General features: G+C 42.8%; 1 protein-coding gene across 11 annotated transcripts in view; it reads left to right on the top strand.

The window, feature by feature from the left end:
- FOXN3 (forkhead box N3) overlaps positions 1-16981 on the top strand; it is a 184355-nt gene that overhangs the window by 114036 nt on the left and 53338 nt on the right. The window lies entirely within an intron of this gene.

The raw sequence follows: 16981 nt of genomic DNA, 5'->3' as shown, positions 1-16981 counted from the left end.
TACCTTTGCAGAGGAGTTTGAAATACCTTATTTAGATGGATAATATCATTACTCACTGCAAAGTGTGTTTATATTTCTGCTGCTGAGCACGTGGAACCACCATCATTCTTGAGGAAAGTGTCTTAAGAGCACAGAAGGCTGTTACCCCAGACTCTGTACATTTGTGTATGGTGCAGAAGTAACTGAGGCCATTTAAGAAGATTTTATGGTCTTTGCAAGCAGCTGTCCATGAAGTGTCTTAATTTTGTGTTTATTCACATGGTGCCAAGGGTTCTAGGGCTTTTTTTTCTGGCAGAAAATGCAGTGTAATGTCCTCCAAACGTTTATCCAAGTTACCTAAAATGAAGCCTTACTCGTAATCAGGCCCACGGGTGAATAATTGGCAGGCAGCACTGCTCACCTTCTGCATGCCAAACTAGTCCAGCATTTGTAGTTCACCTGAGAATATTTTTCAACTGATTCCTTGCACATATCAAGGAGTTTGCATCATGCTATTATCTAATACTTATGCTGAGATTTGTTCGTATGCATTTTAGATACATTAAGGCATTTGGATTATTTCTGAGCAGTATAAATTGTAGAGGTTGGCAGCCTTTGAATTTGATTTCAGTAGGATAGATCTGCTGTCTTTGCAGTCTTGGAATTGTGTTGTTGATTCCTTTTTCAAAGGAAAGAGGAAACTATTGTGAATAGATAGGCTTCATTCAGCTGTTCAACTGCTCTGGTTTTAAATGTCTACTTGCACATGCGCAGTTTTTGAGATTTCAATTCATAAAATGTAAGCTGCTCTGTCAAGTTTGTATGGCTGTGTTTTACTTCTTTGTATGATGCAAGATGTCCAGGAGCTAAGTACAGCTATTTTTGTAGTCCTCACTGCCTCAGTTGTTGCTCAAACCCTTCTGCCAATAAGAAAGCACGCTGTTCTCCACTCTCTTCTCTTCTGCTCTTCTGTGTCTTTTTAAATGAGGGAAACAGCGCTTATATCCAGCTTAATTCACATGAAGGAATGAAATGTTGACTTACATGCCAGTTTCAGGTTATATCGCTGCTGTTTGATTGGCAAAAGTTTAGGTAACAAATGGATTTTGAAGTATTTTTACTCAATACATACTTCGCTACTTGTGAAAAAAAAGTTCAGTGAGTGTTACAGACAGTAATGTAGAATAATTCTGAAATGTTAGTAAATGTAGAATGTGCACTTGTCATACCACATTTCTTCGGAGTTGTTAAAGATCTTTTTCTGCAACGTAAGTGGTATTTTTTTAGCCAAGGAAGACTAGCAGGCGCTCCTGGTTTCCATTTGTTGTATACTTGACCTGTCTGGCAAAGTAAACTCAACCATTGTGAAAGATTTAACGTACTTCTCCAAGGATCAGGAGAAACCAGCTATCTGTGTGCCTCAAAACAGCAAATGAGGAGGAAGGGATGCTAAAATTCACCATGGCAGTTCTGTGTCCTTAAAGTCTTTGATGTGAGCAGGATTAATTCTCTGTTCCTTTCTGTCTTGTACTTCGCTGAATAATTTTTAACACATCTCCCAGAATATATATGCTGTGTTCATTTTGACTGTAATTTTATTGGGTATGAGATAGCTACCTCAGTTTCTTTTATGAGGATCGTGGTACTGTGGTTCCGAGCATTAACGTTCATGTCAAAACAAACAAATGATAAATCTACTGCTGAGTAAGCTCCCGGTGCTATTTAAAATGTTGAGCTCCTTCTACTAGATGAGAATTGCACCCTATATAGTTTTGCTCTTTGGTTTTCTCATGAAACCCCATGCAGTACATAATACAGATAGGACACCAGCCGTACCAGGTTCTAATATCTCCTCTCAGAACTGGTTTATATGTGCAAGGAGCTTGCTGCATTCTAGTCTTCAGGCTTCCCAAGACAAAGAAATACAGCATTTTGCTCTTACTGCTTTACCTTTCCTACATAGGAGTTTGTAACTTGTTATTGTACATGTTGAGTTGTTTATTTCAAATCATAGCTTATTTTTTATTCACCTTCTTTATCAGTAGCTTTTGTTCCCACTGTTTTTTCCTGCTTTCGTCTGTCTTCACACCTCTCTTTTTATTCCATAGCATGCGTGGCACAACAAAGTCTTTAATGCGGATGTGTACTAAACTCTTCAGGAACTTGTGCTGGGTGAGATAGGTGCGGATGTATTCACATTAATTTGAAGGCCTTGAAACTAATGCATTGTGTTCAAATACGATCTGTTTTATTCCCCTGCGTGGGTCTTGAGTTTTAAGCTTAGGATATCGCCTTGAGGATGCAGTTGTTCACAAATCAATTGCAATAATAAAAATACTTTGCTCTCAATATATCTAAAGTTCTCCCAGAATAAATGAAAGATACATCTTTAACATAACTTTCAGTAGCAGTCATAGGTAAATTTCAGCTGTGGGAGTGCCACCTGTAAGAAGATGTATGTGGTCTATGGAGGGCTTCCGAGCCAGGTGCCACCAGTAAGAAGATGAAGATCTGTGGAGGGCTTTTGTTTGTTTCTTGAAGAGAAAACTTCCATTTTGATAAAAAAAAATCACACTTGGAACTCACTGTTCTTTGTTTTATTTGCTCTCACACTAAAACTAAACACAATGTATTACTGTGTCTTCTTGTATCAAATTTATTCTGAGTTTCAAGGAAGTGTCCAGAGATGGTGCCTGTGGGTATAATTACAGCTGTCAGGAAAACAGGACGCTGTGCTTTGAGAGTGGAGCTTTTTGGATGCAGCTCCTACTCTGCTGAGGACTGCTGCAGGAGTGTGAGAGCTGCAGAAGCTGACCCAGGAGATGCAGGAACCCCATGGCTAATCAGCACACTGACAACACACTCCGTGCTTGAAGGCAGGCATGCGCCTGCCAGGCTTAATGCACTTGTTGGGTCTTGGTTTTCTGGCCGAAGCCCAGCAGAAGCAGACCTTTGTGGTAGCAGGGTTAGTGATTCTTCATCTCCTAGCAAAAAGAAGTGACCCTGGGTCATCCATGTGCTATTGCTCGTGAGGCTAGATGCAGAGATGGTTCTCTTCAGTGTGACTGGGTCACCGCCTGGGAGCACTGCTTCATAGAGTCGCGGGGGTTGGAAGGGACTTCAAGAGATCATCAAGTCCAAGCCCCCTGTGTACGGGAACTGTTGAATCACGGCCTGAACCTCTGATTGACCACCTGAGGTGAGCGCTGAGTCAGCTGCAGGGGCACAGGTGAACGCAATTTCACCTGAGTGACCGGAAGTGACCTGGCTCCACCCCTCCTAGACCCCATTTAAGGGCTGACTCCCAAGGAGGAAGGGTCTCTATCTGGAGATCACTTCCCTTAGAGCCCTTCTTTGAGCCCGGTACATGGGTAAGTCCTTTTTTCATTACTCCTGTGGATGCAACATCAAAGTCATGTATCTAGAGATGTGAAGTGTTTCTTGCAGACCTTGGCTTGCATCTGCGTGCAGGATTGCTGCATTCAGTGAGCTAATATCCTTCCAGTGAGCTTTTCTTTAGTGAAACGTTTTTTAATTAGAAATGGGGAAAAAAAGATTGGCAAAAATCCTCTCCCGTTTGCTAAGCCTGAGAGGGAGGGAGTGAGGAGTCCTACATGGCCTCTGGTCTCATCTGGCTGGGAAGCCCCAAAAAGCAGGGGCTGTCTACCCTGGAGGTCAAACGCTGCTTTGTTAGCTGTGTGCCACCAGCTGCAAGAACAAACATCCTCATTCACCAGAAGAGAGCGAGTGATATATTCTCACACCAGGGATAGCTCAGCCTCTGCTTCTCTGGGAAAGTGTTTTACAAGACACCATCTCTGACTGAGATGGAACACACCTGCAAGTATCACCAGGACCAGGAGACAGCAGCTGGAACTTTTTGCACAGCAGACATGGAAACTCAGCACTGCAGCTTCAGGCAAGGCATTGGCCATTGATTGCCTCAATCAAAGATGGTGGCTTTCATGTTTTAATGTGTTGATGTCCGATGTGACTATAACTTGAGACTTTCAGGAGATGGCCAAAGCATGGTAGTATATCTGAGAGAGCAAGGAACTTGTATCTCTTATTTAGAAAGTTTATTTGTTCAAAACATGTGCAGGCTGGTCCTGAGAAGAGGAATGTAAGAGTTGGGGACCCCACTCATTCATGAACACATCTGCACATTCATACAGAGATGTTTTCCTTCTTTAGTAAACATGAGAGTCCTTGACATGAGCAAACTGCCTATTTAATCCATCGTCCAGTGGGTGAATCATTGTGAGAAATAAGAGAGCAGATTTGGGACTTCACGTTTCCAAGTATCGGCTATTAATAGAAGCATTTACTGAGGTGGAAGTAAGCCAGGGGGAGGAGGGAGAAGGGTGCAACTGTTCCTGGTTTCCCTTATAAAGGCTAAATTAGAATTGTCTGCTCTTATAAATCAAGATGTTCAGCCTGCTTTTCCTGCTAGTAGTGACACAGCAGGAAATATATAACAGAAGTAGGGCCAGTTTCCTAGAGAAGCGCTTCCAATAGCAGGTACTCAGTCTTTTCTCAGGAGAGGCCTGGGGGACTTGCTCTTGGTACCTTTAAGATGGAAGCTGGCAACAGGGCTGCAAGAAGATGCCTATGTTCTCTCTCTAATGCCATGAAAAATTGGGGTGCATAGCTCAGCATCCACCAGCAAATGCCACAGGGACCATGGGCTTCTTTGTAGAGCTGGAAATTCAGTTCACCTGTTCTTCCTGCTGCATGAGCAGGGCAAGTGCAATCAGAGACAGTGGGGATAGGTGCAGGCTGTCCTGGGATGCAGGGCCGATGCTGAGGGTGGTGAGGGCAGGGGATGGGGAGAGCTGAAGGATAAGAGAAGTAAGCATCATGTGCATGTAACTTAAGAATTGCATCTGAAAAGAAAACCTGAGTTAGAGGAGAAAAATGTTTTCTTTTGCTAACTAGATGCGCAAAGGAAAAGCAACAAGACAAGGCAGCATTTCTATTACAAGTACTTTAATGTTGGTAGCACATGAATGTAATGATGACCATGAGAAGAGAGGCCTACAGTACTATAAAAGGGATGCAGAGCAGTCCATTGGTAGATTCAGGTGCTCTGATCTGTAATACACCTCAGGCAAGATCCTTATGCTCAAGTCTAACTGAACATTCATTTTCTAACATGTGTTTGGGAGTCTCATATTTCCCGGCAATCTGAGTACATCTGAGTGGGGTTGTAATTTGTTTCCTGGTCTTAAATGAGGGTGGTAAGAACAATGCTTCTCAATGCCCAGAGCTGTCAGTCTACAAACACTGGCTCTGTATCTTGTTTTGATGCTTTGCTAATAGGAGAACCTTAAGCAGCAGGGAACTTAACCCTTTAGAGCAGCAGTGCTGGTTGTCAGCTTTTGCAGTGGCTCTTTTCTTTTGAAGTTCCATTGGGCTCCTTACTTCTACAGATATGTCTGGAAATTGACTCTTACCTCCATGAATGACTGTTTTGCGGAGATCTGGAGTTTTGAGCATCCAACTCAGTTCAGCAGTGTTCCACCTTCATCAGAAGAGCACCAAACTTGGTGACTTCACCCCGTTTTCTCTTCTAATTCTCTGAGCACCTGTCCCCACCCTCCTTTCAACCGTGCTATCTGTGAATGCTCTCCATTTGCCGATGTCTTGGCTTTGGTCAGCCCATTGAATTAGCAGCAAAGCTACTATCTTGTTACAGTAAATCAGTTTTCATTCACAGTGCATAATTATTTAAATCAGCTTCCCCCCTGCCAAGTGAAGGGGACCTGACAGCTTCTTCAGGAGTTCCCTTTCAGGAAGATGATTCACATGCTGCCTCCGAGGAGACGGAATATTTGAATAATTTATTTATTATTAGCATTCAGTGTGTTTGCAGTGGTATTACCAAAGAAGTAAAATGAAGTCGGAGGGGTTGTACAGCACGTCCCAAAGGGAGTAATTTGAGCAGCAGAGCTCGCCTTTGTTTGAGAAAGTGGGTAAAGCCCTGGCTGGGCTGCTGGAGTCCTGAGGGTGCTGGCAGGGACTTGTGTTTGTGCGCGGGTTTGGAAACACTGTGTGCATTCAGTAGACAGTACCAGCCACAGACAGCATTTTGAAGTGATCCTTACAGAAACAGTCACTTTGGCATGACGTTTTTGTTTGCGTTCTATGTAGGACACTTGTAAACAGGGTGCTATGCATTAGGTGTATAGCATGTAGATAGTCTTATTATTTTTCTACTTAAGTATGTAAGACAGTGGCCAAAGCTGTGATTTAGTAAGTTCCCAAAGTGTGGCTGTGTTAATGTGTGTCAGAGCCGTGAGGAGGGAAGTGTGGCAGCTGTCTGCTTGTGTTCCCCACGTGCAGGATTTCTGAGCCGCCTTTGGCTTTGTAGTTGAAGGGGAGAAAGGCTGAAGTGCAGCAGACAGGTCTTGTTCACATTAGCTCGTGTTGCAGAGTATGCCAAGATAAGTTTAAGCCCTACTCGCTTGAAACTGTGTGACCTGCCTTTTAGATCTGCACAGACATTTCTGCTATCTCTGTAGATAAGTTTGTGTATTTTGCAACAGTCCCTCGCAGTGACTTTGAAGTTCTTGCTCCTGGGTGACTCGGGACAGAGTTTACTGCCTTTGTTTACTTTCCCTGACAACTGGAGGGTGTGGGTGCCTGCTGCAGGCTGGACATGCTGCCATGCATGGGCACAGAGGTACGGCAGGGAGCAGCAGCAGTAAAACAGCACTTGGAAGTACATGCGGGAGGGAGGAGTAGCTGCTGCTACAAGTCCCTGTGGCCTGGCCTGGCTGCCCCAGTTATTAGTGTGGAGTAGGAGAGGAAAGGAGAGGCTTCTCAAAGCCTGGAGGGGGAGGCAGGAGGGACTGCTCCTTGCCCAGGTCAGTGCCGAGCTCATCTGCAGGTAGCAGTGCTCCAGGGACACTGCTAAATGAGTGAACCGATTGTAGCAAGCTCCTGCTCAGTGTCCTTCTCCTTGCCAGCCTGTATACACCAGTGTTCCCCGTTTCCCACCAGGAGCTGCTTCCTGCTCAGAACTCAAGGCTCACGTGCCCACGTCCAGGGCATGGTGAGCATCTCCTAGGGGCTGCTGGTAATTGAGAAGCGCTGGGCATGGTCCCCACAGAGAAGTCTGGCAGCAATGTGAGTGAAACTTGTCCTATCAGTGGCATGTGGGGCCGGCCTACCTCCATCTGGGCTGGGTTGGAGCAGGAGGGGTCAGCGGCCCACATCAGGGACGTGGCCTAGTGCTGGCTTTACAGCGGCTGTGCTCTGAGCAGGTCGTGGTTAGAAACGAGCAGTAGGATGTGTGCAGTAACGTAGGACATGGTACAGTATGTAAAGATCTCCAGAACTGTAAAATTACTGTGATTGTTGCCATCAGGATCTTTGGGCTGATGAGCTGGAGCATATGCTCCATGCTGAGAGCCTGCTACTGTTTGGCATTCCTTCACTGTGAAGGTGGCTTGTATTAGAAGTAATCTTGGCTTTCATAACTGTAGATTCTGTTCAGAAGTACAGCCACAAGAGAGGCATACGTCTGTGCCTTACGTGGAGATGACTAAAATAAGAACAGTTTTGCAATTGTGTCACGGAGCAGTTCTGGTGGTGTGTAGTTTGCTGTGAACCGGGAAAGCTGTTGTCAAGTTGCTCTGTTCCTTGACAGCACGTCAGGTTCCTTGAGACACAGCTACACTGAGAGAACTAAAAGAAGAACTCTGGGAATTTTTCAGAAGCTCCCATGCTAGGCCTTTCTTCTGTCATGGGCAGTCACACATCCCTCGGCAGACTCCCAGCCGGTAAACTGAAGAAAGTTATGGGAAAAGCAGCAATGGTGAGCAAGTCTGGGAGAGATGTTTGTGTCTGTGGTTAACGTTGGCAATAATTGTTCCCCTCCAACATGCAAAGAATTTCTGCCTGCTGGTCTGAGCTGATGGCGGTACTGCCGGTTAAAGATTGGTAGGTTTTTGGTTCCCTAAAAGGCATTTCTTAAGCATCAACAAGAAATGGTAAATTAATGGAAATGGCATATTGCGAGGTGAGCCTAATGTTATTTGAACACTAGAGAAAACTAGAGAGTATCTTAAAGTGTAAGGGTGGTAAGCAGGATGCACATTTCATGCTGTGTGTTATTTAAGCTGAATGTAGAAAAACAGTTGGTTTCAGATATTGGAATAAAACTTAACCACAAGAAATTCTTCAGTTGCACACTTGACTGTATGCAGAGCTCTGAGGTCACTGAAGTTCGTTCTCACACAGAGCTTTATTTTGCTGCAATTTATAGCAGACTTGAAGCTGAATTGGGACTTTAAGAGGGAAGGAAGTGGGGTTTTTCCCTTTATCAGTAGAAGTGCAGCATGTTCAGAAACCCAAAAGCTGAATCTGGGACTTCTTTTGGGGCAAGTGATCCTTTACGCTATCCATGTCAGTCTGTTTGAAGTGCACCTGCCAGGGCAGTGGACTGGGAACATGAGCCTACAGTAGGTACAGCACTTTCTCCTCTCGTTCCTCTCTCATTTAAAGGAAAGGTAAGTTGTATTTGCCTCCTGAAGGATACATTCTTTAAGCAGTTCTCTCAAATCAGCAGGAGATAAACTCCCATTTTTGTGCATAAGTGATCTTTGGCAGAAGCTCTTAAGATTTCTAACCTGGTGAAATAATTGATCTTCTTGTTAATGTTTTTAATACCGACCACAAATTAGCAAAGAAAATGAGTTTATATTCAAGCCATCTTGGGACAGCTTCCATCAGTTTGGAAATACCATTATAAGATCCTTGGCTTCCTTTTATGTGCTTTTTTTTCCCTCAAAGTTTTGGTTCTTTTTAAAGGTCAAAGTCTCTCAGTGGTTGCAACTGCATAAAATATAGCTAATAAATTCAGTTTCTCTCTGACAGTGTTTATTTCTATGTCTGGTCCATCACGCTGCTCTCTAATGCAGAAGAGGGATATGGTGAAGTTGAAATTAAAGTTCTTCATGGAGCAGTGGGAAAGTCCAGTCCTGAATTTTATATATATGCACAATTGTAATGGAGATGTTAAGAACACTTACTGCATGTCTTTTAATGTCATGTTTCCACAGTACATCCCTGCACTGAAGCTTTTAAACAGATCTTCTTTGTTTTATGTGTATGCACTTGTTGTTTTTCTTTATAATAGGATATGCTGCTATGTGAGACACGTGTTGAGTTCCATCATTCGGGTTTCTGATGCTAACAAATAAGTCGTTTCTCCTGAAACAAGAACAGCAAACTGTTTCTCTTGGGAGGCAAAGATAAAATAGCTCAGGCCAGGCAGCTTGATCAGCCATGTGAACAAACGTCTGTATCTGTGTGTATATTTAAACAAATGTGTTTAAATATAAATGTGTGTTATCAGATATATTGAGCATGTACAAATAAATCTATAGTTATATAGGAAAGTAACCCTTTTTGTGCTATAAATTTAGTTCATCTCCCTTACTTCCTTTTCAGCGTTGGTAACTTACCTGCTTCTTTTAATAGGGTATAGTATCTTGCACAAGTACAGCTGCTTCTACTCTTTACTTGCAAAGGAAGCCTCCATAGTAGGTGTAAGAACACAAGGCCTGAAATACACAACTTGGTGTCTAAGCAAGGGTTTGATGTGTCTGGAGAACAGCACTGGTTCAGGAGAACAACACTGATATTTGCTTTCAATGGTTTGGCCGGAATTAATCCCAAAAAGGCAACCTGTGCGCACATGGGTGTTCAGAGTGCAGTTTCACACCAGAAGACAAGAGAAGCAGCTTGGTACTGTCTGTTCAAATTGATGCTTAAGGCACCCAGTAAACCCTTGGCTTCCCAGTACAATCTGATGAACTACTTATTGCTTGAAGGTAGAAATGGCAAGGGGCAGGACTTGATGGGAGCAAAATCCAGTGACTAGGCAGTACTGCAAGGCCATGGCTCTGTGGCTTTTCTCTTCAGTCACCCTGGATTAGCAAAGCTCCAATGACTTCTAAAGAACAAGACCTAAAGTTACTGGCAGATCTCTGAAATGAATCCTTCTGAAATTGTGTCGCCAAGATCAGCAGTTACTGTCTTAACCAGAGCTTCAGGTGCATATAGGTCAGTGGTATTGAAATTTGTGTTGTAGATGTTTCATGAATTGCCAGCTGTCTTTAGAGATGCCCCCTCTGCCTTTCACGTGAGTAGTTTCCCAAAGACCGACACGTTAAGCTCTTCCAGGTAGCCCTTAGTGCCTGCTCTTGAGAGGACAGTGAGCAAAACTTCCAGAGCAAACACTGCTGAGTTTTTTGTCTGATACTTCACTTCTCTGTGGTTAACTGCAAGAACAGAACTTAAATATTTATTTTTCAAGTGGAGGAAAATGAAATGTAAAAGGCCCAAATGAAATGTGCAAGTTTACAAGTCTGCTGAATGGCTCTTCAGCAATCCACAGATGGTTGTAATGGCTTAAGATGATGGTAGTGAACTATCAGCCCAATGTTATAAATAAGTGTGGATTCTGTGAGCTGGAAAAGAACAGTTCTATGCAGAGCACTAAGTTTACAAGATGACTCATGATTTAGCTGATACTAATGAATTCAGGACAAATTGTGAAGTGGGGGAAGATTGCAGCATGCCCTTCTGGTTAGACCAACACGAAGATTTGTCCCAGCTTTCACTGCGCTGCTGTGTGGTGGTGGTTTCGCAAGATGTATTTCTTCTGCACTCGCTGAACCATGTCAGACTGCTGTTGTGCCATAATATATTCTCCTTACAAAGCTGCCTGTCAGTTAGGTTAATCAGCTATTGGTAGTGATTTGTCTACTATAAGTAGATGACAGGTCTAAAAAAAAAAGAAAATAAAGTCTTTCAATGCAAATTTAATCTCTCCTGTTTTGTGTACTTCAGAATGCAGTTCTTCCTATTAGATAATCGTTTAACATATATATATATATGTTTTACGTTAGTCTCATCCTTCATTCAGTGCATGAACTGAGAAATCTAAATTGTGAACTGTTAGTTCTGCCGTTCTTTTGCATGCTGCATGCCAGTTCTGAATAGGATGAAATTAGTTTGCTATTTAATTATCAGAGATGTTACAAAAGTGAAATGAAAAAGAATTTTTGAGTGTCTGTTGTAAAAGTTTGAGTTTTCTCAGTCTAAGGTATCTGTTTAAAACAGAAAGCTTGTTCTACTTAGTTGTTTATTCAGGCATTGATCCCACTTGCCTCTGCCCATTATGCATGTTGGTACATAATTTATGGTTTTCTTCACTGAAACTGAAACTCTGGGTCAACTTCTGCTGTCAAGGAAAACTTGCATTTCTTAGGAAGTCATAATCTGGTCACTATAATAGAAGTACAGTATATGATATCTGAGTTTATTCAGTCCGTATTTCAGATGTGCATGGCACTCCGCAGAACAACGTAATGCCACAAAATGTATAATATCTAAATGTAACATTTATGTATACATGTAGTAGGTGTAGTCTTCAACATCTGTGTAATATTTTCAAGAATGATAAATTGTGCTTGGATTGTGCTAATAACTCCAAACAGGTGTCACATATCTTCAAAGAACTTTCAGGCATTATCAAATGAGCTTGCCCAGCATCCTTTTTGCTAGCTTTGGGTGAGTACCAGTACTCTGGGCTTAAAGGGAGACTTTGAGCCCATCAGCTGTGGCAAGAGCCACAGAATCCCTGAAACCACCTTGATTCCTTTGTGTCAAGAGAAATTCCCATCATAGTCAAGAAACACTCTGCAAAATGAAGAGTCTGCCTCTCTGTTTTGGACAGTGAGTTTGGGGAGGCCTGAATGAATACTTGCATGGTAAGAAATTTATCGTGTGTTATTGATGTTGGTGGTGGATGTTTACTACATTGGGCTTTCTTCATAAGAGATTAGAAGTACGTGATATTAAAGAGGATACACAGACATTCAGCACTTGACTAAGGGAAAAAGGACACGCTGAACGAAGCATAGGGAAAGGAACTGGAGGAAAGACGATCGTCCGAATATGGTGGATGTGAATCCCATTAGTACTTCCGTGACTCCTCACTGCAGGCCTGGCTGCTGAGTAGGGTTCGGGTCAGCTCTCCCTCTGACGCTGTCCATTGTGGGTTCTACAACTTCTGCACATGAACTCTGAAATTTCATCCAGGAGATGAAGGGTTTATGGGGTGTCCTTGCATTCCTTACTGTTGGCTGGAGCGTGCAGCTCACTCTGTGCAACTACTGGAGCAGTCACATAAGCAAGTCTGTAATTTCCCGCAGTATTTTTTCTATTTAAAGTACTCGAATCACAGAGCACTCAAATTAAGCAGTTCATGCACTTTGGAATTGAAGAGAGTGCCTTGGAGAAACTCTCCAACTGCAGCTGAATTAATGCTAACTGGGGCCTGAGGATTGCTAGCAAAAACTAGTGGATGAGGGGCTGATAAACCTGGCAGAGTTTCAGGAAGCAAGAGTGGGGTGGCTGGGGAGCATTATCTTATCTAAATGGTAATTTCTATTCTGTACGTTAATTAAAACACATAGTGTACAAACGAGCATTTAGGAAATCTTTTGGAGGATCTTTTCCTAAGGGGGTATTTTGGAAGTAAATTGTGAGCTGTACACATCTACTCCATGCAGCCTCCAAGAACGGTGCAGAAACAAATGATCCAAATTACATTCCCCGTTCTTGCAAGAGGTTTTGTTTATGTAGGTATTTGGGGCAGAATCTGTTTTCTTTTGTACTTAATGTGTTTTTGGTATCCTGATTCTCTCAGCAGTTAAGAGGAAAGATTGTACTTGCTTCTAAATGCTTCTTCTTAAAGACTGCTTTAACATATCCAGGAACCAGTTTGGATGAGTTATGGGAAGAGCTCATTGGATGATTAAATGTGGAAACAAGGTTCTCATTCTGCTATCAGAAAACACTTACATGGCAGGCATGTTTTTCGTTACCAGGTCGGTTTTGCTTTCTTTGCTGCCTTACAGTGCATTCATGTCTAATCTGTTTGCAATCTTGCTTCTGTGTAGCATCCCATAATTTGCTTTTTGGGTGGAACGATCTCACGCACTGGCAGAGTTGGGTACTGTTGGTATTTTATTTGCTGCTTTGCCTTTTTACGGAACATAGGCACATATCACTTCGAAAAACAACAACAAACCAATCCTCCCGTAAAATGTTCCTCACTTGATAAACTGTAGAATTTATTGGATTCTTGGTAATTGCAATGACCTCAGGTGTAGCAAATGAATAATAATGAAAGCCAAATAACAGAGTTTAGAGGCAGCGATTTTGGTTTTTAAACTTCTGCAGAAGAACAAACATTTCCTGTCATGGGAAAAGGAAGTTACAGATGCTTGTGTGGAATTAAAAGGGATTTGGAAATAAAAAGTAACCCTGTGCCCCAAATATGGAACTGCATGTGGTTTGCCTGGGCATTCCAGTGAAATCCACTCCCCTAATGTAATGCAAATAATTAGATTTTGGATTAAGGTAGACTATATTCACAGAACCAAAACAGGTAGAGAGAATTTTTGTCTCATCTGGACCCTCTCTTGTTAAACCTCGCTTAGTTTTCCCATTTATGAACCTTTGTATCTTTTCCTTCAATGGTTAATCTACAGCACAGTGCAAAAGATATTAAGGATAGAAGCAGAGAAATAAACAAATACTGACCTTCCTAATTGGCTCTTGAAGCCCAAAATATTTATTAAATATTAATAAGGTGACACGGTGTGTCAGCCAAACCAAGTATTTCTTGCTTCTTCACGAAGCCTACCTTAAGCAAATATCTGCTGGTGCCTCTATGTAATGGATTTCTATACACTGGTATAGAAAGAAATCTTACTTCCAAGTGATTCAGAATAAACTTCAGTAGCCAAGCAGGCTGCTCTGTGGGCCCCGTTGCTTTCCACGCTAAGTACAATCCTGGTTGGAAATGAATGGCTCACTTCTGTATCTGAAGTCACTGGCACCAGGAATTAAGACTTAATCATGCCCTGCATTGGTGGGTAGCAGAGCAGAACGGCTCTCTCTGAGCTGACAGGGTGGTGTTTTGTTCTTTGCTCGTGTTCTCTGGAGGTAGTGGGAAGGGCTGTGAAACCTCTGATTCTTTGCTCCACTATGGATTAGGGGTTTTCAAGCATAACTTGGAGATTTCTTTCTCTCTGGTGATATTGAGGCTGAGATGTCTGGTAGTATCCTAGAAAGCAGAATGACAACACCGCTAGGATCTTGCTTATTTTTAATGTGTTCCATGAACTAGCTAGGATTAACTATTTGCACTGCAGAGTTCTACAGTGAGTTTTATTAGCAGGGGATAATGACTTCGGTGTACCTCAGGCAAATCTGTGGTCTTCACAGTATGGACTCAGAAAATCTGATGAAACAGTTTGGTTTTGTTTGGAGTGCTGGTCTGTTAAAAGTGCCTGTGAAAAGGATGCCAGAAAGCACTGTACTTTTACAAAGAAAACAAAGCAAACATATAAAAACAAAGCGACCTTTCCTGTGGCTTTGTTGCTGTGATAAATACAGTGAGTTCCAGGAACTTCTGAAAGGGAGTCTTTAAAACTGATCTGACACACAAAAGTGCAAACATTGAGCTAATCTCGAAGAGCAAGTAAAATCACATTGTATTTGACTTTAAAAGGGATGGTAAACTCTATCCTGCTGGGTCTCTGCGGGATGAACGAGCATTGATGTTCCAGAATCAAAGTAGCCCATGTAAATTCAGTCTTACGTGTTATGTAACAGCTGAGGATTTTAGGAGAATTATGACGTAAAAGCTTGGTGCCTATTTAATAAACTGATCATTAATTACAGTTCAGCAATTTGCTTCTGGGGTGGAATGAGGAGTAGCTGTACAGTCCTTTCCATTTTAATCACAGCATCTGTTGCGAGGATAAGTTTCTCTCCCCCTCATGGACGTTTTCCTGCGTTGGTGCTGTACGTGTTGTTGGCGGTGTTTTAGCACAGAGTTGTTTATTGTGTGGGGGTTGGTATGTGCCCCCTCTAGGAGACACTGACCCATTCACTCAGGGCAAACAGTACTAGCTAATTGCTGCCCACTATAGCTGCTTTTGATCTTACTTTCCTAGCTATGGTTTCCCTTTTTTTTCCCATCTCTCTTCTACCTCTTCCAATTAAATGATGCAGTCATAGAGGAGGGCACACGTCTTTGTACCACTCTTTGTACCAGTGTTATAAAGCAATGACTTTGTAGGCTGTTTGTACTTAAATCTACTCAGAAGCTGTGCTGTAGCTGCTGTGTGAGGATCCATCAGCAACTATCAGGGTCTCCAATTAAACACTTCAAGTAAGGTACCAACTGCCTCAAGTTTGGGACCACCTGTCAAGAGTGCATATGAATTTGCCATCTACCACGGTTGCCACTTCCACACTGAAGCTCGAACTGACACAACTTGGAACTTCAATTCTTCCCCCAAAAAAGTATTTTGCAAGAATAGTTAACCCGAAGCACTGCAGTGAAGCACAGAGCTTCTTGTTAGTCAGAACTATAAGCAAAAATTGCCAGGGGGTTCGGTAAGCACAGGATAATGATGCTCCAGTCTTGATGCCAGTTCCTGCAGTCATTTTCTCTCGTGGCCATCAGCAGAATAAAGGCAAACAGGTTCCACATACTTGAATCTCTGGCAAAAGACAGTGTTCTCAGCAAGCAGAACTGGGTGTTGGTATCAACAGGTCCTTGGGTAAAGGTTTACCAGTTCTTTCTAGGAAGAAAATATGATGTTTTCACCCCTAACCTTATGTTTACGTAGGAGGAAGTCCTAATTTCATACTAGAAAGAGGGGGGGGGGGGGGGAAAAAAAGTGCTGTGCTTACCTACCTGGGTCGTTGGAGGGAACAGGATTGCTGTGTTGAACAGGACTGCTGTGTTGCCTTGCCTGAATGTAGGTTTTAATTACTTCACTTCTTTTGTACTGGAGCTTAAGGGAGCGGCATATCATCTGATAAAGCAGCATAAAGGCTTTCAGGGACGCTGCTCATGAGTGCTAGAACTAAGCCTATGTGTGGCAGCCTGGTGCAGCACTGCATGCCTGGCACAGTGCTGGTTGCTGGTTTGTTGGTCTGCAGAGGACAGAAACCTCAGCAGTGGCTTTCAGCTCCATCACATGAACTGCCAGGTGCGCCCCTGGGAGTCTGCTGGTTACAGCAGCTCTCACCCAGGGGCTTCAGACTGCCTGTGTTCTTGATGAGTGGTTTTCTTCGCATTCCAACCTGCAAAGAGTGAGAGTTTGCTGTAGGAGTTGAGTACTGACGAGTCCCTTTCATGTAGCCATGGTTTGAACCAGCGCAAAGAGTTCTTTCTGAAATGCTAGCATAAATTGGGAGCTTTCATCTTAATTAGGGCGTGTATGTTGCAAAGCGAATTGTAGGGGGGAAAAAGTTGCCACCTTATTTTTAATTATATTTGTACAACTTTTTATACAGTAATTATGTGTTTTACTCTGAACATCAAGTTATATTGGGAAATAAATGGTATAGGCTGAGCCTGAATTTTAAGTGTGAGCAATGTTTGAAATGCAATTAGCACAAAGAGGTGTACTGAGTGATAAATGGGGGAGGAGGCAAGCAATTGAAAGCCAAATGATCTTGCTCTAACAGCTTTCTGTTCAGGTGATGGAGTAGGGAAGGAGCTCATGCATCGCATGGATTTCTGCTGGGCTTTTGTGCAAGGCAGGTTCCGTGGCAGAGACCTTCACATGCACAGCTCCAGCCGGGAGCTCCAACGTTCCCAATGGCTTTGATTTGCTCGCAGTATTGACCAATGCTTAACTGCACAAGCAGCGTTTCCTGAATATGCCATAACTTCAACTATAAGAAGTTTTAACTTTTATTGTGGTTTTGGAAGCCATTAACAAAGTGAGATTTCTATCAGTCTGGCGTTTCTGCACAGTGACTCACAGAGCTGTGTGCAGCACCGGTAGGTGGACGCTTTACAACTTGGGCATGGTTCTAACATGTTCAAAAGTAAGCAGACTGAAACACAAAGAAGGCAGTAGTGCTACCGTGTTATCCAAGGGGCATTTCA

The sequence above is a fragment of the Gallus gallus genome, chromosome 5, assembly GCF_016699485.2.
Source record: "Gallus gallus isolate bGalGal1 chromosome 5, bGalGal1.mat.broiler.GRCg7b, whole genome shotgun sequence".
Taxonomy (NCBI): domain Eukaryota; kingdom Metazoa; phylum Chordata; class Aves; order Galliformes; family Phasianidae; genus Gallus; species Gallus gallus.
The sequence above is the reverse complement of the archived record's forward strand: the minus strand, read 5'-3'. Positions and strand labels throughout refer to the sequence as shown.